This window comes from Anolis sagrei, chromosome 2, assembly GCF_037176765.1.
Source record: "Anolis sagrei isolate rAnoSag1 chromosome 2, rAnoSag1.mat, whole genome shotgun sequence".
NCBI classification, from domain to species: Eukaryota; Metazoa; Chordata; class Lepidosauria; order Squamata; family Dactyloidae; genus Anolis; species Anolis sagrei.
In genome coordinates this window covers 197,644,012-197,669,719 of record NC_090022.1, presented here as the reverse complement: position 1 = coordinate 197,669,719, position 25,708 = coordinate 197,644,012, and the positions used below count along the sequence as shown (strand labels likewise).

At 42.1% G+C, this 25,708-nt stretch overlaps 1 protein-coding gene across 3 annotated transcripts in view; it reads left to right on the top strand.

Annotated features, from left to right (window-relative positions):
- The first annotated feature begins 2,305 nt into the window (after window positions 1–2,305).
- The window catches only part of PIANP (PILR alpha associated neural protein), a 55,297-nt gene continuing 31,894 nt past the window's right edge, over window positions 2,306–25,708 (top strand). For 2 of the 3 annotated variants that reach the window (XM_060762623.2, XM_060762625.2), the window contains exon 1: window positions 2,307–2,568. The gene's annotated coding sequence lies outside the window, so the exon portion shown is untranslated. Of the gene's footprint in view, window positions 2,569–22,581; window positions 22,656–25,708 lie in introns of all 3 variants that reach the window. The other variant, XM_060762624.2, reaches the window with a different exon arrangement.

Sequence of the window (25,708 nt, the reverse complement as noted above, 5' to 3'; positions counted from 1 at the left end):
GGAGGAAACCATGGAAATGAAGAAAATCTGGCTACCAGTAAAACCAGGATAGTAAATAAAGAACAAAATTCCAGACAGGAAACAGTCAGGTCCAGCTAACATCTCCCAACAAAGGATTCCACCAGGCAGGAAGCTCAGTCTTTGAAGCTGCAAGGCTATTCAATGTGAATCAAGGTGGACAATTGCAACATTCACACTTGCCTCACGCAGACAAGAGTTCTTTCTACCACCCTGGACATTATTCCACAGATATATAAACCCCAATTTGCCTGGCTTCCAACAGACCTACCAACTTCATAGATGTGGGCCAAATGTCAGGAGAGAATGATTCTGGAACATGGCCAGACAGCCCAGAAAACTCACAATGCAGATAAGAGTTCTTTCTCCCACCCTGGACATTATTCCACAGATATATAAATCCCACTTGCCTCGTTTCCAACAGATCTCACAACCTTATAGATGTGAGCGAAACATTAGGAGAGAATGCTTCTGAAACATCGCCAGACAGCTTGGAAAACTCACAGCAATCCAGCGATTACGGCCATAAAAGCCTTTGACAACACAGATTCGATGGCTAATACTGAGCCCTGCTGGCTCGTTGGCACACTGCACATGCACAGGAGCACTCTGGTCTTCTGGAACATGGCCAGACAACTCGGAAAAATCACAGCAACCCAGTTATTCCAGCTATGAAAGCCTCTGAAAACACTAATACGCTCTGGTTACATCCCGAATAGATTACTGCAACATGCTCTGCATGGGGTTGCCTTTGAAGACTGTTCGGAAACTTCAATTGGTCCAAAGGGCAGCAGCCAGGTTACTAACAGGAGTGGCGTTCAGGAAACACACTACTCCTGCATGACCACATTTCTGTGTACGAACCCACACGAACTCTCCGTTCATCAGGAGAGGCCCTGCTCTCGCTCCCACCTCCCTCGCAGGCGCAATTGGTGGGGACGAGGGAGAGGGCCTTCTCCATGGTTGCCCCTCGACTCTGGAACTCACTCCCCAAGGATATCAGACAAGTCTCCACATTGGCAGTCTTTAGGAGGAGCCTGAAAACGTGGCTGTTCCAGTGTGTCTTTCCTGAATAAAGGAAACAATCCCCAGCAAATACTCTAAGAAGCACTTTAATTACCCATTGGGTTGCTCTTTAAAACCCTCCAAATAAATACATCCTCTGTTCATGTCCAGCATTTATTTTTAAAGTTTTAACTATTACATTTGGCCCAGCCATAGGTTTTTAAATTCTTGTGTGTTATTGTCTACTTGTGAGTTATATTAATTGTATTGTTTATTTTGTTTATTGCTTGTTATTTTATTACTGCTTGTTGTTCTTGATATGTTGTTGGGCTTGGTGTCATTTAAGCCGCTCCGAGTCTCTTGGGGAGATGGTGGTGGGGTATAAATAAAGTATTATTATTATTATTATTACTACTCTGTTGCGTCAGCTCCACTGGCTGCCAATTTGCTACCAGGCACAATTCAAAGTGCTGGCTTTAGCCTATAAAGCCCTAAATGGTTCCGGCTCAGTTTACCTGTCTGAACGTATCTCCTCCTATGAACCATCTAGGAACTTAAGATCGTCTGGGGAGGCCCTGCTCTCGATCCCACCCACATCCAAGCGTGATTGGCAGGGACGAGGGACGGGCCTTCTTAGTGGTGGCCCCCCGGCTATGGAACTCCCTCCCCAGTGATATTAGATCATCCCTCTCCTTCTTGACTTTCCGAGAAAAAGTAAAGATCTGGCTCTTTGAGCAAGCTTTTGAAAATGTAACGGAATAGATGCGGAATAGATAACAAGGAACTATGAATGATGAACATGGAATGGCCAGACGATGTGACTGGATAACGTTTTTAACAGGATGACACCGATGATTATATGCTTTAACGGTTTTTATATATGTTTTATATTGTAATGTTGATTGTTTTTAGTCGCTCTCTTTATGAATGTATGGCATTGAATTGTGCCAATCTGTAACCCGCCTTGAGTCGCCTTATGGCTGAGAAAGGCTGGCTATAAATAAATAAAAAATAAATAATGAGCCCTACTGGCTTGTTGGCACTCTGCACATGCACAGGAGCACACTGGGAATGTATATATATAGAGAGAGAGAGAGAGTCCCAAGAAGGAGCAGATGGGGAAAAGGTGGGCTGACATCCTCTGCCGCCCCGTCTATCAGAAAGAGGAGCGGGGGGGGGGGGGGGGAGAGGGAAGCACCGGCACAGCCCCCAAGGCTCAGACCGCCCAACCCCTCCCGCCCGCGGGTGTGTGTGTGTGTGTGTCTGTGCGCGCGCACAAAGTGTGTACCTCTGGCTCGAGGGGGCGCGCGCGCCAGCAGCCGTAGGGTTAACCGCGGACGGCGGGCGCGAGAGAGACAGAGCGAGAGTGAGAGAGGCGGGCAAGGAAGGCAGTTGCCGCGGCGAGGAAAGGAGACGAGAGGAGAGGAGAAGAGGAGGAGAAGAAGAAGCAGACCCGACCTCCTCCCTCCCTCTTATCCTGCTTGACCATGGAAAGCGAGGGCAGTCCCAGGAACAGCCTTGGCAGCCGGACTCTTCGCCAGGAAGGTGAGTTTCCCCTCATTGGTGGCGTCTTTGCATCTTCTGCTGCTTCTCTATGTCCCCTATTGGGACGCATTGACTTCTGAGGGAGGCAAAGGAGAAAGAAGGGGGGGGGGCTCTTCTGCACCGCTGGGTGGCTCTTCCAGGCAATGGACTTCCCTCCGGCCCGGAGGTGCCTGACTGTCCTCTGCTCTCCTTCTGGCTCCCTCCGGGTGTCTGAATGCAAGCATCCCTTGGGCTTCGATATATCAAAGGCATTGCTAGGCTGGTGGCTTTGGCTCGTGGGAAGAAGAGAGGAAGGAAACAGAGGAAGGGTCAGTGTGGATGAGACAGAGGGGAGAAAAGAGAGGGAGCCAGGAATCAAGGTGGAAAAGGTGGAAAGGGAGCCCATATCCCCCTACCCACGTCCCTTGCAGGCAGATATGGACTCCCTTTCCCCCTTCCCAGCCCTATTACTTCTTACTGCCTCTCTCTTGGAGGAATGGCCAAGACCTGTTGTTGCGCCCAAGAGCAAGAAGCAAGAAGGCAGGCACAAGAAGAGGTCCTTGCCCTCCGCCTCTCTGGCTCAGGGAGAGAGGCTCTTAGGAAGGGTTGAACCAGATCCCCATCGTTTGGATAGAGCAACACATAGGGGCCAATGTCTTGTCAGGGATGCAATCATAATCATAACAGACCTCTGAGGATGGCTGTCATAAATGTGGGCAAAACGTCAGGAGAGCATGCTTCTGGAACATAGCCATGCAGCCCAGAAAACTCACAGCAACCCAGTCATTCCAGCCACAAAAGCCTTCAACAATACAATAATAATTTTACTTATAACCCGCCCTATCTCCCCGAGGGGACTGGGATGGAGAAAATCAGGCACCCATCATCATATAATCATCATAACAGACCTCACATCCTCTGAGGATGCCTGCCATAGATGTGGGTGAAATGTCAGGAGAGAATGCTTCTGGAACATGGCCATACAGCCCAGAAAACAGCAACCCAGAGATTCCAGCCATGAAAGCCTTCAACAACAGTCTCCAACAAATCTCACAACCTCTGAGGATACCTGACATAGATGTGGGTGAAATGTCAGGAGAGAATGCTTCTGGAACATGGCCATACAGCCCGGAAAACTCACAGTAACCCAATGATTCCGGCCACAAAAGTCTTCCAGAACACAATAATATCTTTACTTATAACTCACCCGATCTCCCCAAGGGGACTGGGATGGGAAAAATCAGGCACCCATAATCATCATCATTATCCCCATATATTGCAATGTAAATATTATAAAGACCGTAATTTCCCTCTCTCTGACTCCTCTCTCTTTCTTTGTACATCAGCTAAAACTAGTTTTGCCCCTCCCTCCCCTTTGCAAAAACAAGAATCAAAATAATAATAATACAAGATCAAAATACTTCCCACCTTCTTGATGAATAATAAATAAATAAATAAATAAATAATATTGACTACACAGAGAAGCCACTGAAATCCACAAGCATGTAGATTTCAATGTGGCTACCAGAATTTTTTTTTTAAAAAAACCCTCTAAAATCAGGACAGTAAATAAAGAGTAACACTCAAAGCAGGGGAATTCCAGAGAAGAAACAATCAGGGCCAGCTAACACCTCCCAACAAAGGATTCCCCAGGCAGGAATCAGCCAGGCTTTGAAGCTGCAAAGCCATTCAGTGTTAATCAAGCTGGCCAATAGCAACATTCACACCTGCCTCAAACAGACAAGAGTTCTCTCTCCCACCGTGAACATCATTCCACAGATATATAAACCCCATTTGTCTAGTTTCCAACAGACCTCACAACCTCTGAGGATGCCTGCAATAGATGTGGGTGAAACATCAAGAGAGAATGCTTCTGTAACATGGCCACATAGCCCGGAAAACTCACAGCAACCCAATAATTATTATTTCTACCCACTTTTCTCCCCATAGAGACTCAAGTCACCTAATTTTCAAATCTTCAAAACCTGCCAGTGCTTTAAAATGTCCCTTTTTCCTTGATGAATAATATAAATAATAATAATAATTAACATTATTTCTACCTCACCTTTCTCCCCATAGGGATTCAAGCTACCTAAGAAATAAACACGTCCGTAATACAAATTTAAAATAAGTCAGGACTAAAAAAAATTGAAAAACCCTATTGAATATTTCTGGGTTGTATAAAAGCCACTTTCTGTATGCTGAGGTATGCACTGAACTTAAGCAGCGTCACCCAGAAGCCAGCCTGACTCTAGTGGGGCTTCTCTGCCAAAGCAGTGCTTGCTTGGGAGCAGCCTCACTCTTGTGTTGTCGAAAGCTTTCATGGCTAAAATCACTGGGTTGCTGTGAGGTTTCCGGGCTGTATGGCCATGCTTCTGGAACATGTCCCTACAGCCTGGAAAACTCACAGCAACCCAGCCCCACTCTTCCTTGCACTGGGAATGCATCCATTCCTGCCCATGAGAGCTGAGATTCCCGGCCATCTGCGCCACAGGTAGGTGCAGTGAGCAGAAAACCCAGCTCCTTTCCTCAGAGGCAGCCTCAGCAGCAGCAGCAGCAGCAGCACTGTCTTTTAGGCAAGGAGCCTCCAGACTGGGCGCGCTGGCAAAGACTGCTGGGTTTTTGTAAACAGTCAATTAGCCACCGTCAACATGAAGTCACCATCCAGCTTTTGAACACAGCGGGGCTCACAGGTTGGACAGCTCCTGTATTTGCATTCCTGGTCCCAGCCTCGCCATGCTTTCCTTTTATAGCTTGCCAGATCTATAAAAGAACATAAGAGGTGCTCGGCTAGATCTGACCAAGGGTCCAGCTACTCCCCACACGATCTCCCAGAGTGACCAGCAAAGAGTGCCCAGAAAGCTCCCAACGGCATGATGTAATATGCAGATCCTCTTTGCCTGCAGCTTTTAGCAGTCAGAGGTAGACTGCATCTCATCTTGGAGGCTCTCTTCATCTTGCCTCAGTTAGGACTATCTTTCATTAATTTACTTGTTCCTTTTAAGACAAACAAACAAACAGACACCTAGGGGGGGTTCTTGCTGCGTGTCGCATTAATTAATTCTGCAAGTTAGCTGCTTAAATGTGTTTGCGTAAAGAACGTCTTTCTTTCATGTCATGAATCTGTTGCCAATCAATTTTGTTTAGACTGTTCCCTGTTTACACTGTTTGTAATCATCGAGCATAGGTCTATCAGGATCCTTTTGAAGCACCTCTTTGGCCCCTTCCACACAGCTGAATAAAATCCCACATTTTATGCTTTGAACTGGAATATATGGCAGTGTGGACTCAGATAACCTGATTCAAAGCAGATATTGTGGGATTTTCTACCTTGTTATTCTGGGTTATATGGCTGTGTGGAAGGGCCGAAGGTCCCCTCTTTCCCTTTCCCAGATCTTAGTGGTTCTGTCTCACCAAACCTACAGATGCAGCTTCAGCAGCTGGTTTGTTGATGCTCTGACTCCTCCTGGGTGAGAATAAAAGTCTATTCATCCATATTGGTATGCCATTTGAACATCCTCCTGTCAGGAGAGACTCTTTGAAAGCCGGAACAGAGCATCCAAAGGGCACATGCCTTCCTTCTCACAGCTGTGGTCAGGCATAGTCAACCAGGACACGGTCCTGCCCAAAGACCCACTGACATGAATAAAACGGGCCATACAAGACCACTGAAGTGCAATTTCCATTCATCCACTTGGGTTTTGCACAAGTTTGCATTCAGGGTTGTGCAAATGGTCTCTGATTATGGTGAAAATCTGCTGTCTTAATGAGAAGCACACATCCGTACATGATAGAGCTGCCTCTAAGAGGAGTGCTGGAGTGAAACAGACCATGCTGGTTTAAATATGCAGAATGCATATCCTGACATACTCCTGAGTACGTAATCCCAGTTAAAAAATATCCCTGCTTATTTTTAAGGTCTGTGTTTGTTTGCCCGTTGAAATGGTTTCCTCACATTGGATCTCGTCATGCCTTTATCGACTCGAGTGAAGATCTGTTTACTGCCAGAAATACACGGAAGTTCCAGGAACCCAGATACAAACATTGGAGCCTTGTAGATAAACACGGATATGTCAGGGAACAGTCAACTGTGGGATTAATAAGGGAAAGTGACGCCTCCCCACATTCTCTGAGGATGTCAGACAGTCTGTCGAACAGGGCAACCTGGTTGATTTAGTGCTGTAGGATTTTCAGAAGCTTTCGACAGAGCCCTTCATCAAAGGCTCTTAAGAAAACAAAGTCATTCTGTAATAAGCGGGGCCATCTTTTTATGAATTGGTAATGAGTTTTTTAAACATTGCAAGTCAAACTGCCAGAAGGTTGTACTGACACTAACCCTGGTTCTTTTGTCTGGGTCAACATTACCATTAAAAGGATGTGGACAGTTAGTGTTGCATCGTTTTTGGAAAAATTGCTCTGGTTTTCTGCCTCAGGCACTGAAATGTTTTCTGTTATTGCCACGTTTGGTTGAGATGTGCGATGCTGAGGACTAGAATGATGATGAGGTAGGAATAAATAGTCGGTTGTCATGCTCGAGCGTGTAAATAGGAGGGTGGGAGTAAGCATCTGTATCAGGAAAGCTCGATTAAGCGTATTCAATCTTGACCTCAGAAAAGGACTGGTGAGAGACTGAGGTGGAAATGTTTACAGCAGGCAAAGCTTTGAAGTCCGAAGCAGATAGCTGTCTTCTGGAAGGTCATTACACAACTGGGTGACTTTAGCAATGAAATGGCAGATAAAATTTAGTGTAAGGTATTGCAAAGTGTTACATACTTGGCAATGGTTGGAGAGGATCTAGAGATCCATGTTAAATAAAAGGCAGAGCAAATATTTTAATGTCACTCTGTGAAACAAAGGTGTACTTATACTCGTACTTCTAACCTACATCAGTTTCTCACCCACCTTCACCTATATTTTACATGGATTTTACAGAATAAAGAGCAAATGTGCCAATGAGGGCAAGAAAAAAATGAAATATCTTGTATAGCACCAGAGGCTGAAAAAATTAGATGAATGGGAATAGAAGGGAAGTAATGACAATTCTAGAGTTAATAGAGGACAGTTTTTAATTTGGCCACAATGGATTATATAAAAACAACAGAGCGCCTGAAGAGGTGGAGAGGATTTAAAATATATACTCAGGGGTCCAGTTCAGTTTGAACCATGGATCAGATGTTGCCACTGCATGTTAGAAGGACAGAAAATGTAACGGTGAGAGTCTTTTTAAAAAAGAAAGACTGACAGAATAATCCTTTGCAAGACTACATTAAATTCAAAGAGTTTTCTCCCATGGAAGCTGATGCAAGATTTAAGTGTAGCAAAAAATTCCTGGAGAAAAAGAATGTCAGTAGCTATTAGGTAAGATAAATCAGGAAATGCAAATTCATACTCAGGGTCTTTCTGAAATCTCACAACAGTTGGAGGTTACGGCACAAATTGGGTTACAACAGTTTTGTACTTTTCTCTGAAATGTTGAATATGGTGAGTGTCATCTCTTGTTGATGGGCTTTTGATTGAAGCATGTACACATATATTTTTTATATTTATTTAACGACATAATGAATTACTGAGCACATTGCTTTGTAAAACATTTTCATACATAGATAGGGTGAAAGCAACGGTCTCAGGCCCCACAAGCTGAAGAAAATCCCACATTATCTTCTATGAACTGGAATATATGGCAGTGTAGACACAGATAACCCAGTTCAAAGCTGATATTGTGGGATTTTCAGCCTTGATATTCTGGGATATAGGGCTGTGCGGAAAGGCCCTTAGAGTGCTTTTCAAACCAATCGTTCCAGCTAGCTTGTTTGGTTGTAAGACAGGCAGCCAGTCTTGAGCTGCCTAAATACCACCAAGGTAACAGATGTTATTGATCTGGGAAGCTAAGCAGGGTCAGTCCTAGTTAGTACTTGGGTGAGAGTTCACCAATAAATACCAAGTGTGGTAAGCTATATTTCAGGGGATGGAGCTGTGAAAACAATTTAAGAGGATTTCTTGTCTAAGAAAACCCTATGAAATAAATGAGACTGCCATAAGTTGACAAGTGACTTGGAGGTGCACACAGAGGCAAAGACACACACAGAGCAAATCTTGAATTGCTATATGGAGGCTATGCAGATCGCAACAATAATAATATACTTTATTTATATTCCACCCTTCTCCCTTAGAGGACTCAGAGGGGATTATAGCATTTACATACATAGGCAAACATTCAATGCCTTTACAGTCATATACAATAAGACACACAAACACAAACAAAGGCAGAGGCTTCTCCTTTCATTTCCGGCTTCTGGAGGCAGTACTCATCTCTGGCTCTGGAGAGGTGCTTTTCTCCATTTTCAAGCTGAGGAGCCTGCATTGTCATTTCCTGGTTGTGTGGCTGGCAAGACTGCTTGGAGCGTCTTTTTTGCCTTTCCTATTTATCTACTTAACTGCTAGGTTGGGAGGAGTTGGAGTTGACAGATGGGAGCTCACCCAGTCTCATGGATTCAAACTGCCAACCATCTATCTATCTATCTATCTATCTATCTATCTATCTATCTATCTATTTATTTGAAGTACTTATATTTTGCCCTTCTCACCCTGAAGGGGACTCAGGGCGGATCACAGAACACACATATGACAAACATCAAATGCCGATTATACAATGAGAAGAGAGAGATATATTTAGGCTTTTTCTCATCAATCGGCATCTTTTGGAGGCTGTGCTCAGTTCCGGCCACAGGAGGTTGCTGTCGCTCCATTTCCTTGCTGAAGAGCTTTCTTTGTTCATAAACTTTCCTTCGAAATGCCGTGCCTAAAATACCTCCCCACTTAATGCAGTTCCTATTAATCTACTCATATTGCTGTTTTCGATCCACCACGTGGGTGGGGAGCTGGGCTGAAGGTCAGGAGCTCATCCTGACACAGCTTTGAACTGTCAACCTTTTGGTTGGCAAGACTTACTACAGCTGCAGCTGGTGATTAATCTGCTGTGCTAAAGCTGGCCTTTTTGTTGCAAGAAGCATTGTCAAAACACTGCGGAGCAAGGGGGAGGAAAAGAGGAGAAGGGATGCCTAGCTCTGACCTAGAGACCCTTCAGGTCAGCAGTTCAGTAACTCAAGGGTTTAACCCATTGCACCACCGGGGCTCCTATAATTACTTCTAATAATAATCCTCACCATTCAAAATGCCCATCTTGATTTGATTATCAATACAACATTAATAAGTTAGGTCAAGTATTTCAATATTTCTATTTTGCAGGTGGGAAAGAAGAGAGTTGGGGTAGTCTGAGACCCCATCTACACTGCCATATAATCCAGTTTCAGAAAACCAGATTATCTGCTTTGAACTGTATTATATGGCAGTGTAGACTCAACCTGAGATTATATGCCAGTGTAGATCCAACCTGAGGCAGAGGGCTCGTTGCATGAAGCCATCTATCTGGCAGGTTCGTGGCAGAGGAGAGATTCAACCCAGAGCCTCTCCAGTTCTTAGCCTAGTTTTAAAGACTGCAGTCCAGCCCCCTGTATAGGTAGCCCCCAAGTTACAAACTTTTGACTCATAGTTAAGAACGGGAGGAAGTGAGAGAAATCTACCCCTCGAGAGGGAAATTCACTCCTGAAAGAGTTATCATGGGGAAAAGGTGTCTCAGCTGAAGCTTTATAACTAATACTTGTTTCTACAACAAGCCAAATTTTTCAAAATCCAATTTTCACAGGGACAGAAAGTGAGGTGAAATATTCTGAACAGGGGCACAGACAGCAAAACAAACACCACAGGGGTTTAACCCTTCTCTGTGCTATTCAAACCACACACACACATTTGGCTGGAGTTAAACTTTAAAAATGTATCTGTTCTGACTTACATACAAATTCAACTTAAGAACAAACCTGAGCGAAAGCCCTCTTAGCTTCTATGCCATACTAGCTTCCGAGCACTGCTGATGACATGGGGCCTCCCCTTGCTTCTCCACCCCATGTTCCCCCAAAAATTTGACTCCTCTTGTCCTTGAGAGCAAAGGGAGACTAGATAGGTTTAATGCAGAAACTGGAAGGACATAAAATATATCATTCCACTCTTCCTCCAAAGCTACAAAATGAAACAGAATGAGCGAACTAATTAAATATCAAACTTCTCAGTCACGATGAGTTAAAAAAAAAAGATCTCGCAGCCTTTTCTCACATTTCCTCCAGTTATTTGTGAAGACTGCACAGTTTTGCCATAATGAATGCATGAAATTAATTGCCACAGAATGCAAAGAAGATACTCATTTGGTGCCTTTAAAAATGAATGAGATAGATTAATGATGGGCCTCCAGTCCTGAAGCAGCCCAGCTGGCCTGTCCTCAAGCAAGAAGTAGGAAGCGACTGGGGAAATAAAGAGGGTGACCCTCATGCTAAAACAACCTTCAGCATTCATGCAGGATAGTCCACAGACCTCTAAACAGGGCAGCAGGATGGAGGTGTCTGAAGGTATGATTACCCACACAGCCATAGGTTTGTATGGGTGTAGGAGGAAAGTTTGGGAAGGTGGAAATGCAATTGGATTCTTGAAAACCTGGCAGAGAACATACTTTCAATGTCCTTAGAGGACATACTATAGGGAGGGAGGGTTTCCTTCCCTAACATCCATCCCTTATAACCATCTATCCCGTGAACTGATGTATTTTTCTGTTTGATTTGAAAACAGTCTCTTGGTACTGGCTATTAGCTGTGTCCCTGACACTGTATTACTAGTTTTATTTATAACTAGCTGTACCCACCAGGCGTTGCTGTGGTCAACCTTTCCTCCCTCTTTCTCACCTTTTTTTCTCTCCTTCCTTCCCTCCCTCTTTCCTTCCTTCCCTTTTTGTCTTCTTTTTTCCTTCTCTACCACTTTTCCCCCTTCCCTTCCCTTTTTCTTTCCCATTTTACTTTCTCTCCTTTCTTTCTTCTCTACCTCTTTCTTTCCTTCCTTCCTTCGCTCTTTGCTTCCATCCTCCCTCCTCTCTTGCCTTCTTTCCCTCTTTCTCTCCTTCTTTCCTTCTCTCCTTCCTTCCCTCCTTCTTTCCTTCCATCCCTGGTGGCCCTCACCGGAACCACCATTGTGCTGTCCGTTCCTAGTTCCTGCTCTGGCCAGAAGAGGGAGGATGGTCAGTGGTGCTTCTCGCACTTGCTGTGTCTCCCTGTAGGAAAGGGCAAGGTTGTGGAATGCATTTGCGTTCATGCACTGTGTCATTTTCTACCTTTTTGGGATTTTAAAGTTATTTTCATTGTTCATTTGGTGATTTTTTGAGTGATGGTCACTCCTAGGGTTAGTAGGTGTCTTGTGGCCAAATTTGGTGTCATTTCATCCAGTAGCTTTTGAGTTATGTGCATCCCACAAATGAACATTACTTTTTTATATCAATAGACTAGCCGTCCCCTGCCACGCATTGCTGTGGCCCAGTCTGGTGATCTGGAAAATAAAGTAATTAGAAAGTGTTGGTTTCTAATATATGTAATGTCTTTATGCTTGTGGGTAAACACTATATCTATGGCTGGATGGCTCTTTGTCAGGAGGGCTTTGATTACGTTTTCTTGCTCTGGTGAAGTGAGTTGGACTAGATGGCCTTAAATATTTTCTGTTGGTCATGGGGGTTCTGTGTGGGAAGTTTGCCCCAATTCTGTCATTGGTGGGGTTCAGAATGCTATAAATCCCAGTAACTACAACTCCCAAATGTCACGGTCTATTTCCCCCAAACTCCATCTGTGTTCATATTTGGGCATATGGAATATTCGTGCCAAGTTTGGTCCGGATCCATCATTTTTCGAGTCCACAGTGCTCTCTGGATGTGGGTGAACTACAACTCCCAAACTCAAGATCAATGCTCACCAAACCCTTCTAGTGTTTTCTGTTGGTCATAGAAGTGCCACGTTTGGTTCAATTCCAACATTGTTGGAGTTCAGAATGCGTAGGTTAACTATAAATCCCAGCAGCTACAAATCCCAAATGACAAAATCAGGGTTTTTTTTTTTTTTGAGTGATGGTCACTCCTTGGGTTAGTAGGTGTCTTTTGGGCAAATTTGGCTACAATTCGTCCAGTGGTTTTTGAGTTCTGTTAATCCTACAAACGAACATTACACTTTTATTTATATAGATTATAGAAAGGGATGTGCTTGTCAGAGCTTGGACTCCAAGGCTATGATGCCTAGGCACTAGCCCCAGAAGCCTGATATTTATACTAAGGAAAACCAAGTGGTGGACTGGACTTATTATTTTTGTGGTTTTTTGTTTATGCATTAATATACATTGAAGCCTGTGTTCAAAACCTGCAATATAATGTGTAGTCAGTTGACTCTAACTAATGTAAAGGTTTTAGACAAACAAATCTGAAGGGAAAGGATCTAGTCTGAGTGCTGGGAAGGGCACCTCCCTCACGGATGGACGTTGAATGGGGCAATATCTACTGTGTGGGGCTGTTGAGATTCCCTGCAGCAGTGAGTTTGTTTAGGGGGTCCAATAATTTTGGTATTACTTAAATGGGGTGGGCAAAGCTCTGTGCCCAAAACTCTGTGTCTACATTTGGTTTAAGGTTTCAGTGAACCATACTAAGGGGCTTTCCCACCCATGTGAAGCCAAGCTCATTCAACTCTTTCTCTAATAAAAGCAGAGAAGGAAAATGATGGAATTGGAAAATGAACCTGCATCCTGCCTTCAAGCAGGTGTGGACAATCATGGCATTCCAGAATTGTTGTACTACAATCCCCATCATATAGGGAGCCGGTGAGGATGCTGGGATACCTCCCCAATCGGAATGATATTTCTTATTCTTTCTTGGGACAGACATCATGGGAAACCAGACGTAGCCATGGTGGTTCATGCTCTTGTTACTTCTCAAATAGACTACTGTAACATGCTCTACATGGAGTTGCCTTTGAAGATGGCCCGGAAGCTTCAAGTAGTCCAATGAGTGGCAGCCAGGTTCCTTACTGGAGTGGTGTACAGGAAGCATACAACTCCTCTGTTGCGTTAACTCCACTGGCTGCCGGTTTGGTACCGAACCCAAAGTGCAGTCTTTGGCCAATTAAGCCCTAAACGGTTCTCGTCCAACTTACCTGTCCAAACACATCTCCCCTTATGAGCCAACTAGATCTACTGGGGAGGCTAAGATCTATTGGGGAGGCTACTCTCGGTCTCACTCTGTTTGCAATTGCAACTGGTGCGGATGAGAGAGAGCCTCCTCAGTGGAGGCCCCTCAGGTATGGAACTCCCTCTCCAGTGACATCAGGCAGGCCACGCTAATGACCTTACTCTGCATGCAGGCTTTTGGAGAATAAGATATTACAGATTTTGACACAGCCTGAATTACTGATCAATCAATAACTATATGAAATCAAGACCAGGCACTTTATAAGTTTTTAACCTGTTTTATGCTCTATGTGTTTTATTTGTGCATGTGTTTTACTTGTTTTTATAGTTTGATGGCATATGTTTTTATTGTTTTGTTTAAATGCTGCATTGATTTTTTGCCAAAGCCTGTAAGCCACCTTGAGTCCCCTGCAGGGTGAGAAAGGCGGGGTATAAATGAAATCAATCAATCAATCAATCAATAAAAGCTTTCTGTTGTAGTTGGGTAGCAGGTTGCAGCCATAGCAGTATTAAAACATATTTCAACACTGGCTGTTTACTCTAGAGTTGCCACATCTTGTTCAGTTACCTTTTTTGGAGTGCCTAAAAAGTAATGGCAATATCGAGTATGAGGGTTGAATGAAAAGTAATACCTCCACCTTCATTACTTGGGTTTGGATGGGAATATTTTAATAAATCAAAAGCAGAAATAATCCTCAGAATGTGCTCTTTAACTACCACTATTCACTTTTCCACATAATCACCAGACAATTGGATACATTTCTGCCAACGATGAACAAGCTTTCTGAAGCTGTCATGGAAGAAAAGCAGAATTGTTTTCTGCTTTTCTTTTTTGGCCAGTGGGTTTTTTTGGAGGTGGGTGGGGGGTGGTTTTTTTGTTTTGTTTGTTCATTTGTTTTTAGAGAAAGGCCAGAAGAATAAAGCAATCTATGTAGCCTTAGGTTCCTTAGACCTGATGTTCCATCTTTTTTTAAAAAGTAAAAAAACTTACTGTGTACAGTTGTTTGTGTGTGGCCAAGCAGGTTCCATTTTAGCAACAGCTTTATTCGTTTCTTCAATTACTTTTTCAGTTTATGTTTTTTTTTCATGTACATTAAAACATTAACATTTATGCAGTAGTACTTAAATTAAATAGCATACTAGCAGATTTTTTAAAGTCATTGTAAAAATTAATGTGCGGTCTTCTTCCAATTCTAATGCTTTAAAAACATTATTTGAGTTACATTAAAACAATTCTTATTTATATTTAGAATAAGGATTACTAAAATGTTAGTGAAATAGTAGAAATATCTTTTAAAAGTAGCAATGCTATTAAAATGACTGAGATGTGTGGGTCACTCGCCATTCCTGCAGCTGTGACACGCCCCTTTTATGGCAGGACACCATGGGTTGTGTTCACACATAAAAAGCTTTGTAACCAAGAGAAGAGTCGGTGGTTGCCAATGATGATGCAGCTTACAGGGGAAAAGCAATAATGGTGCAGTGTGAAAATCTGCGAGCCTGGAAGCCTCCCAACACTGCCATTTTGACCCCATCCTCCCTGTGCTCTTGGGACCCATAACATGAAATCTACTAAGCCAGTGAAGTGTCAGCAGTCTGCTCTAGATAAATCCCAGTCGGGTTTGGCTGAATGCTCATCCTGGCATGTCTGGATGCAGTCGAGTCTTTGTACCACAAGAAATCTGGAGGAAGGTTGTGAAAAGACTGCCTGTTTCGAGTACAGAATGTGCTACTGACTTCATAAATTCCTCAGCCAAAGGAGAAAAGCAGAGATAGAGAGAAATTAAAACCTAATATCTATTTATGAAGAATAAAGTAGATCAAGTATTAATCATGTACCTTCTATCTTTAACGGCTGGCTTAGATAAGTTCTCATGTGGTCAATGAAATATAATTTGCCTTCAAAAAAGCCTTTGAGGGAGTTGTGCATGATCTAATCAAATTAGATATATATCTAAGCTAGGTCATCAGTTGGCTGACAACAGACAATGCCCCGAGAAGAGCTGACTCACTTGATAAACTGGGGACATGAGGCAACGGGGAAGTTTGTTTGAGAGATCATCTTCATATTCATGGCTTTTCAATACCTCTATCGACAAAGCACCGAGCCTTTTTTGTTCTTCCAGATGCAAGAATTGCCACAGGAGGTAAGGCTCTGTGCATTGTATGAAGCTGCACGGTACATGGTATTAGGGACAGATTTCAGCTTCCTGTCCAGGTGTACATCTAGCATGGAAAAAGACTAGAAAAAACTCAGAATGAATAGCTGAATAATATTTGGATTAATTTTTCTTTCCTTTGTCGATCTCCATGACAAGAAAGCAGGGTAAATTAGGCAAAGTGAACAAGTTATGGAGTGATTAATACAAAGAAGAGCAAAAAGAGAGTCTTGTTAAAAAAAAGTGTGAATATTTTAGCATGGAGCTGCAGGTAGCACAGCAGGTTAAATCACTGAACTGCTGAACTTGCTGATCGAATGGTTGGCGGTTCAAATCCAGGGAGCGGGATGAGCTCTGCTGTTAGCCCCAGCTTCTGCCACTCTAGCAGTTTGAAAGCAATGTGAGTAGATCAATAGGTACCATTTCTGTGGGAAGGTAATAGCACTCTATGCAGTCATGCCAGCCACATGAACTTGAAGGTGTCGACGGACATTGCAGGCTCTTCAGCTTAGAAATTAAGATGAGCACCACCCCCCGGAGTCGGACACAACTAGACTTAATGTCAAGGGGAAACCTTTTCCTTTACCTGTTTTAGCACAGTAAAGTAATAATATACTTTATATTCTACTCTGTCTGTGGAGGCTGTGCTTTCTCGGCCATGGGGAGGTGCTGTTGTTCCATTTTTCCACACCGAGGATTCTGTTGTCCTGATCGAATTGCCGGCAGTCTTCAGGGGTGCCTTTTACCTCCCTGCCAAAGCGGTACCTATTTACTCACATCACTAAGTGTAATCAGGAAGCTAGGGCTGATGGCGGGAGCTCACCCTGCCAGCGGTTTGAACTGCCTACCTTCCGGTCAGCAAGATTTTCTGTAGCTGACTGTTTAACCCACTGTTCTTTTCTGTAGAGAAAAGAATCCAATTGGATTCTATACACTTAACAAAACAGAAACACTTAAATGACACCGAGTTTCTGCTTCATCTAAATCCAGTTGCTAGACCAGGCATGGGCAAACTTTATCCCTCCAGGTGTTTTGGACTTCAACTCCCACAACAACTGGCTGTTAGGAATTGTGAGAGTTGAAGTCCAAAACACCTGGAGGACTGAAGTTTTCCCATGCCTGTGCTAGACTTATTGCCCACTGGAAAAAAATTACAGTGGCAAATCAACATTTACTTAAATCCCATTTATTCAGCTGTTCTACTCAACCTAGGACACCTAAAATGCTTCATTGATGCACACCTGTGCATTCTGGAAGGGGAAGTTGAAAAAAGAAAGTTCAAATAATCTATATAAATAAAAATGTGATGCTTGTTTGTGGGATTAACTTAAAAACCATGGACAAATTGACACCAAATTTGGACACAATACACCTATCAGGCCAACAAGTGACCATCACTCATAAAAACACTGAAAAATATAGCGGAAGGGACTTAAAAAGCCCCCAAAAAGCAAAAAGATGCTACAGCGCATGCGCAAAACCACATTTATACACATACATACACACACTAAACACATATTCACAGACTGGGCCAGAGCAATGCGTGGCAGGGGATGGCTAGTATGTAATAAACAATCAGGACAGTTAAATATGCCACAGTGAAGAAATGAAATGACGAAGAGAAATACAATAACTGAAAACAAATTTCCAAGAACAACTGTAACCTTATAAAATATGTGATCTGTTGTATTTGTTTGAAAGTACTACATAAATGTGAGGTAGTGGCATAGTATTTCTGTCCTATTCTGGCATTGCAGCTTCCTTCTGCTTTTTATTAAAAAGAAACAGACTTTTATATGAAACTCATAAAGACAAAGAAAGGCCAGTCCTAGCGGCATCACAAGCTTTCTCCTTCTGGTTTATGCCCTTCTGTTCCCCGATAGAGTCTTAGTCCAGCGCATCCGAACAATGTTACTTTCCTTGCCTTCCTCCAAGCTCGAGGAAGCACCAATAACCACCCCCAGCTCTCTCTTTAAATTTGGTGTTACTGCTCTGTGTGGGAGGAGGAAAACTGTGTTCGTTGTAGATGCAGGAAGAGTTTCTTTCTCACTCAAGCTTGTTTAAACATTTAGCAAGAAACAACCTATAAATATCCCCACAAAGCATTAAGTGTGGTGTTGTGCGCACCTTCCTTCTGTAAGACGGTTGCTTTCTACCCACCCCTCCACGTGAGGCTAGATTGGAAAGAGATTTCTCTCACCCTAAAACCAAAGGGAGCACTTCTGCTCTGCAGGTTGGTTTGGAAGGAATTGAGAGACTTTCCTTCTTTTGTATTAAATATCGTGAAAGTCGAAGAACTACAATTCATTTGGTTCCAGGAACAATGCAGTCAAGCTGGCCTTTTTACATGAACAGCAGGTGAGGTGTGAAAATGCTTCTTCAACTCCACCACCTCAGATGGAGGTGTGGGGAGTCATTTGACTGAATGCTTATGGTGTAGCATTCGGGTAAATGACTCCCCACACCTCCATCTGAGGTGGGAGAAGCATTTTCCTGACATGAAAAAGAATGGGGGGAGCTATCTTCCTCACACTGAAATAATTCAAGAATGAAAGCTATCCTTCTGCTTGGTATTATACTGCATATGTATATCCACTAACTTATGCAGAATGATGAATGGACAGATAGATGAATACATCATTTAGCCACGTGACTTCTCATCTGTAATCTGGATTGATGTATCCTTGGGACAGTTTTCCCTAGGCCTTCTCACACAACACTTTTTTATAATGGATTTCCTTGTCAATATTTAGTGCAGCTAAAACCTCACTCTGGTTGTAGTTTATTTATTTATTTATTTATTTACGACATTTATATGCCACCCTTCTCATCCCAAAGGGGACTCAGAGTGGCTTACAAGATATATATACATACAATATATTATATTATTAGCATAGTACAATATTACTATATTGTACTATTCGTTATATTGTAATATTAGTAATATTACATGTAATCTATATATATAAAATGCTCTGTGCATAATGAGTACCTTAAAAACAAAAGAACGAAATCACACCAAATTTGGCAACAACACGTCTCACAGCACAAGGAGTGGCCATCACTCAAAAATTATGATTTTGTCATTTGGGAGTTGTAGTTGCTAGGATTTATAGTTCACCTACAATCAAAGAGCATTCTGAACTCCATCAATGATGGAATTGAACCAAACTTGGCACACAGAACTCCCATGACCAACAGAAAATACTGGAAGGGTTTGGTGGGCATTGACCTTGAGTTTGGGAGTTGTAGTTCATCTCCATCCAGAGAGCACCCAAACAATGATGGATCTGGACCAAACTTGGCACAAGCACTCAATTCGCCCAAATATGAACACAGATGGAGTTTGGGGGAGATAGACCTTGACATTTGGGAGTTGTAGTCACTGGGATTCACAGTTCACCTACAACTTCCCACACTGAACCCCCATGACCAACAGAAAATACTTAAGGCCATCCAATCCAACTCCCTTCATCGGGGCAAGAAAACATAATCAAAGTCCTCCTGACAAATAGCCATCCAGCCATAGATATAGAAAGATAGATATATAATTAATACACACACAGATATAGTATCATAGACCTGAAAGGGACCCTTAAAAAAGGACAATGATATCTTGCATGTTCCAGGGTGGGCAACCAGACACTCTCCACATCAACACTGACAAAGAAACAGCAAGAAATGCTGTTTACCCACAAGCATAAAGAAATTACATATATTAGAAACCAACATTTTCTCATTATTTTATTTTCCAGATCAACAGACTGGGCCACAGCAACGCGTGGCAGGGGACAGCTAGTGCTGTATAAACATATAATTATAATATCATATTATTTTTATTAGTATTATATTGTATTACATTATAATATTATAAATATTATATGTATATACATTTATATTATATTATATTATATTATATTATATTATATTATATTACATTACATTATATTATATTATTAGCATAGCACAGGAGTCAAGGTAGAACTGTCCCCTGGCCCCTTCTCTCTTCACTCTGGCCCAGTTGTTGCTGTTGGTAACTGTCATCATGTTGACTTGGACTCATGACATGTCTCTTCACTGTCCAGCTTTCACACATAGAAACTGGAAATACTATGACACACAGTATGGACCCTAATATACCACATTATTATTAACTGCCATCAAGTCAACCTCAACTTATTGTGACTCCATGAATGAGAGACCCTCAAATCCCCTGATCATCAATAGCCCTATCTAGGGTCCTTTCCACATAGCCCTATATCCCAGAATATCAAGGCAGAAAATCCCACAATATCTGCTTTGAACTGGGTTTTATGAATCCACACTCAGATAATGTGGGATTTTCTGCCTTTATAGGGCTTCTGGAATATAGGGCTGTGTGGAAGGGTCCTAGGTCTTGCAGATTCAGGGCAACCATGGCTTTCCTTGATCAAGTCTATCCATTTGCTGTCAATCTGGTGAATCATGTTTTTTCATAATATGACTAAAGCATAACAATATCTTTTGGTCATGTTGGCTTATAGGTAGAGTTCAGGCTTGCTTTGCTCTAGGACCAATTGATATGTCATTCTATCATCCCCCAGTGGCACAATGGATTAAACCCTTGTGCTGGCAGAACTGCTGATCGAAAGGTCAGTGGTTTGAATCTGGGGAGTGGGGTGAGCTCCCATCTGTCAGCTCCAGCTTCTCATATGGGGACATGAGAGAAGCCTCCAACAGGATGTTAAAACATTCGGGTGACCCTGGACAATTTTCTCACACCAGAAGTGACTTGCAGTTTCTCAAGTCGTTCCTGACATGAAAAAAATCAGCACTGGTATCTGCAGAAAATCCAACCAGTCCATACTTCAGGAAATAAAGCCTGACTGCTCATTGGAAGGAGGGATATTAGAGATGAAGTACTTTGGCCACATCATGAGAAGACAGGAAAGCTCAGAGAAGACAATGATGCTGGGGAAAATGGAAGGGGAAAGAAAGAGGGGCCGACCAAGGGCAAGATGGATGGATGGTATCCATGAAGTGACTGGTGTGACTCTGAAGGAGCTGGGGGTGGGGACAACCAACAGGGAGCTCTGGCATGGGCTGGTCCATGAGGTCATGAAGAGTCGGAAGCGACTGAACGAATAAACAACAAATCTGAAGAACTCTTCTCCAACACCACATTTCAAATAAGTTGATTATCTTCTTCACTGTCCAGCTTTCACAACTGTGTGTTGAAAGGGAAATACAATGGCATAGACAACCCAAACTTTAGTATTCAATAATGTAACTTCAACCTATCTTCAAAATGTGGTGTCTAGACTATGCATACCACAAAAGTGGGCTTCAGCATGCTTTAAGCCTAATAATCTGATGCAAACAAAGTTGGAGAAGGTATGAAATGAAGCCTTAATGTGCATCAGCATGCTGTAATGTAAATCGCGTGGCAGGCAAATTCAGCTCTGCAGAATGTGAATCACTGTGCAAACACCATTCCACTGATGTACACACGTGGATCTCAGAGGAGCTAGTTGAAAAAAAAAATCCCACATTGTCCATAGCTGTCAAGCTGCAAATATTGTGGATCCTGGATCCAGTTTGACACTGGCCTCTCTCTCTGTGTAATCACCATCCAGACTTCAAACTGGTTCTAGGGTTTATAATAATCCAAACAACCAAACTGCTTTCTTCAATACTAGTTTCAAACTGACTTAAGTGGTCAGTGTAGATATGCCCCATAGTTTTCTGATTTCTCCATTTTTATTAAAGACTGAACCAAGTTATGGAAAATCTTCAGCTACCAGTATTTCAATGCCATCCTTTCTTGTTTCATATATGGTCAAAGGCTTTGTTGTAAAATTTTGAGCATCAACTTCCTTTCAGGGGAGATTAATGCAAGTTGCAGTTGTTTCAATCTCTATTCTCCCCATTCTTAGATATTGGAATGTATATCAAGCATTTACAGTCTTTGGGCAATTGTTTTGTTTTCCTTATTTGTTGACAGATTTTAGTTAGCACGAAAATAGATCCTGTCTCTGTAGATTATAACAGCTCTATTGGTATGTCATCTATTCCTGGTGATTTATTTCTCCCAAGTGCCCAAAGTGTTGTTTCTACTTCATTTTTTAAAACTGGAGTTTTATCTTCAAATGGTTCTTCCTTGAAAGAATAATAGAATCATAAAGTTGGAAGAGACCTCGTGGACAATCCAGTCCAACCCCCTGCCAAGAAGCAGGAAAATCTATTCAAAGCACCCCCAACAGATGGCCATCTAGCCTCTGTTTAAAAGCCTCCAAAGAATGAGCCTCCACCACACTCTGGGGCAGAGAGTTTCACTGCTGAACAGCTCTCATAGTCAGTAAATTCTTCCTAATGTTCAGGTGTAATCTACTTTCCTGTAGTTTGAAGCCATTGTTCCACATCCTAGTATCAGGGCAGCAGAAAACAAGCTTGCTCTCTCCTTCCTATGACTTCCCCTCACATATTTATACAAGGCCCTTATCATATCTCCTCTCAGCCTTCTTTCTGCAGAATAAAAATGCCTAGCTCTTTAAGCCGCTCCTCATAGGGCTTGTTCTCCAGACCCTTGATCATTTTAGTCGCCCTCATCTGGACACATTCCAGCTTGTCAACATCTCCCTTAAAATGCGGTGCCCAGGATTACAGTATCAGACATATTCTCTCATCTTTTTGTATAAAGTTTTTCAATGTGTTTCCATCGATTTTTGTCCTTGGTCATGTAATGTATTCTACTGATTGTAGAACATTCACTCTTGGTTTACATTTCTCTTTGATTTCTCAGATCTTGTGGAAGAGGTCTCTGGTTCTTTCTTTCTTTTTTCTGCTGCCATAGTCTATTGTTCTACATTGGTTATAGTAAGTATTTTTTCCTCCTGCACACTGTTGCTTTTAGTCTGTCTCTAACTGTCTCAGGAGTTTTATCTGTCATCCATTGTGACAACATTTTTCTTTTTGGCTACAAATATTATCTTTTTGCATTCCTCTCTGACAATGTGACTGGCTTCAGTCCAGAGTTCTTCTGGCTCCTGATCAACTAAGTTTAATAGCACAAATCGGTGTTTTTACATTTCTTTAAATTCTAAAGAACTACCTTCAGATTATATTTTGGTAGGATGGTTACTTTAGTATTCTTCTTTAGCTTTACTCTATATATTTTATATTAGCAGTTTATGATCTGTGTCACAAATCTGCTCCAAGTCTTTGTATTTTTGCGGAGAGAATGGAGCGCTTCTGTCTTCTGCTTCCAATTAGGCAGTCTGTTTGATTTCTACATTGACAAATCAAGTGATGTCCATGGATACAGTCACCTCTTTGTTTGCTTGAAGAACGTGTTTGCGACAAAAAAACTATTGTCCTCACAAAATGTAATCAGTTGCTTTCCTATTTCACGTAGGTCAAATTCTGTTTTGATTCTGTTTGTTACCCAATCACCTATGGATAACAGGAAATCCTATTTTGGTTTGTATCAGTTTCCTCCTTTCGATTTATGCTTCTGTAGTTGGAGCATATACTTGGATTTTTGTCATACTGATGCGTTTCCCTTGAAGTCTCACTGATATACTTCAGTCAGACTTTGCATTTTACACTTTGACTGCTTTTGCTACATCTCACCTCCCTATTAATGGCACCCCGTTTCTCCTTAGATTTTCATTTCCTGAGTAAAACACTGTGTAATTATCTGACCCAAAATGTCCCATTACTTGGCAAACCTCAACAAGATAGTGAAGTGAAAAACAGCCCCCTTGTTATCTCCCGAAGAGAACGTTACCAGTGGTGATCATACCATACAGCTTGGGTCACCTTCAGACTGGTGGGAATTCCTCCCTGGTATGACAAGATTGAAGAGATTCTTCAGATAAGCTCCAGTTTCGGCTTTCTAATGCTGTGTTTAGGCATTTGTTTTGACATCTGCCACAGCATGGAGATACCAGAGCTAAGAAGAAAGTCGCTGTTCCCACAGCATGAACTATGCCAACCTGCTTTTTTAATGAAGAAAAATGGAAGAATATTTTGTGAAATTCATTCCTGCATGTTGAATCAATAATCCTGCCTTTCAGGTGAATGACCTTCTGCATGCTTAAGATCTTTTAAAGGAATCTAGCAGAGAAATTCTAACTGCTAAGGAACTCCTCCCTTACAAGATGATTTAACAGACATCAAGGAAGGCCATTGAAAACTAATCAATTTTCAGAGTTAAAGAGTGGGACATTTATTAGCTATAACCCTAGCAATTAGCAAAGGGTTAGGTTTTGTTTGTACAAAGCCAAAACAAAGGAAAGTTTCCATGCTGAAAAGTACACTAAAAGTAAATATCTGAACCTTTGGAGGCAGAACTCCCCCCTTTGTTGGTTATAGCAACCTATTGAGGAAAGAAGTATACTAGGGTACCACTGTGTATTCAACTGCAGTAGTCAATTGTGAATATTAGGATACCAAAAAGGACTCAGAAGAAATTTACATTATAAAGCCACTATGAGCTTAAATAAGCAAAAACCGATGGTTCCTTACCCAGATTCTTAACTAACTGGAATTGATGAGACAAGAGCTGTCAGTGGAATTTAAAGAGATTCATATCTTGTTGGACAAATTCACTGGCCAGCTAACACAGAGAAATCAGAAATTAGTAAAACTGAAATTTGGGACTCAAAAACAGACATAAATGTTAGGAAAATCAGGTCCCTTCCACATAGCCATATAACCCAAAATATCAGAAAATCCCACAATATCTGTTTTGAACTGGGTTACCTGAGTCCACACTGCCATATGATAAAGATAAAGGTTTCCCCCTGACATTAAGTCCAGTCCTGTCTGATTCCAAGGGTTGGTGCTCATCTCCATTTCTAAGAGCCAGCGTTGTCTGTAGACATCTCCAAGATCAGGTGGCCAGCATGACTGCATGGAGCGCCGTTACCTTCCCGCTGAAGCATTACCTATTGATCTACTCACATGCCTATGTTTTCGAACTGTTAGGTTGGCAGAAGCTGGGGCTAACAGCAGGAGCTCACCCTGCTGCCTGGATTTGAACCTGTGAGCTTTCGGTTAGCAAGTTCAGCAGCTCAGCCGTTTAACCCACTGCACCCATATATTCCTGTTCAAAGCAGATGATGTGGAAGGAGCCTTAGAGCACAACAAGGAGGAAATCCTGGAAGTAACGAATCTCCCAGAGGTCAAAGAGCAGAGCAAAATAATCCATGCACAAGATCTGCTGAATCAGCTGATGGAAGTGATCTGTTTCATGGTGTCTGAGGTCCTTACTGATATTGCAGAAGTTCCATACAAAGATCACACCTGTGTGGTGAATAAGATCTATTGAAAGGATTTTTAAAGAGATCGGTCAGAGAAATCTTCATAGATATGTGGTGGTGAACCTTATAAGATGGCAGATTGGTCATCTGATTCTTTATCAACGAATTGCATTGGGGAAGAGATGGGGAAGCAAGGTTGACATATAAAGGGGAAGAGAAAAGCAGGAGGAATGCATCCCTAGAGAATGAAGAATGATAACGGCTGATGAAGATTTGTGAATCTGTTGAGATAAGCTGATGAAGGGAAATATTTGTCCAATTACAAGCAAGACTGGGACTTACTAATCTACTTCTTATAATAATGAGGGGGGGGGGCATTTGTTTGTTGTGGGTTTTAGGAATTAGTTGAATGTTATTATAAGTAGAAGGGTGATTATATAACAGCATTTAAAGGGAAAAGAGTAAATAGAGATAAAAGCATTCAGCAAGAGGTTTGTATATTAGTATTTCTGTCAGTTAGTTTTATTCTTATTGTATATGTTTGTGTCCTTGTTCTTTCTATGTTTACTAAATAGTTCTTTAAAAACAAATTTGTGTTTTGTTTGTTTTTCTTTTTCCATTTTTTAAAAATATTATTTTACAGGTTTTATTTCATTTTCAGTT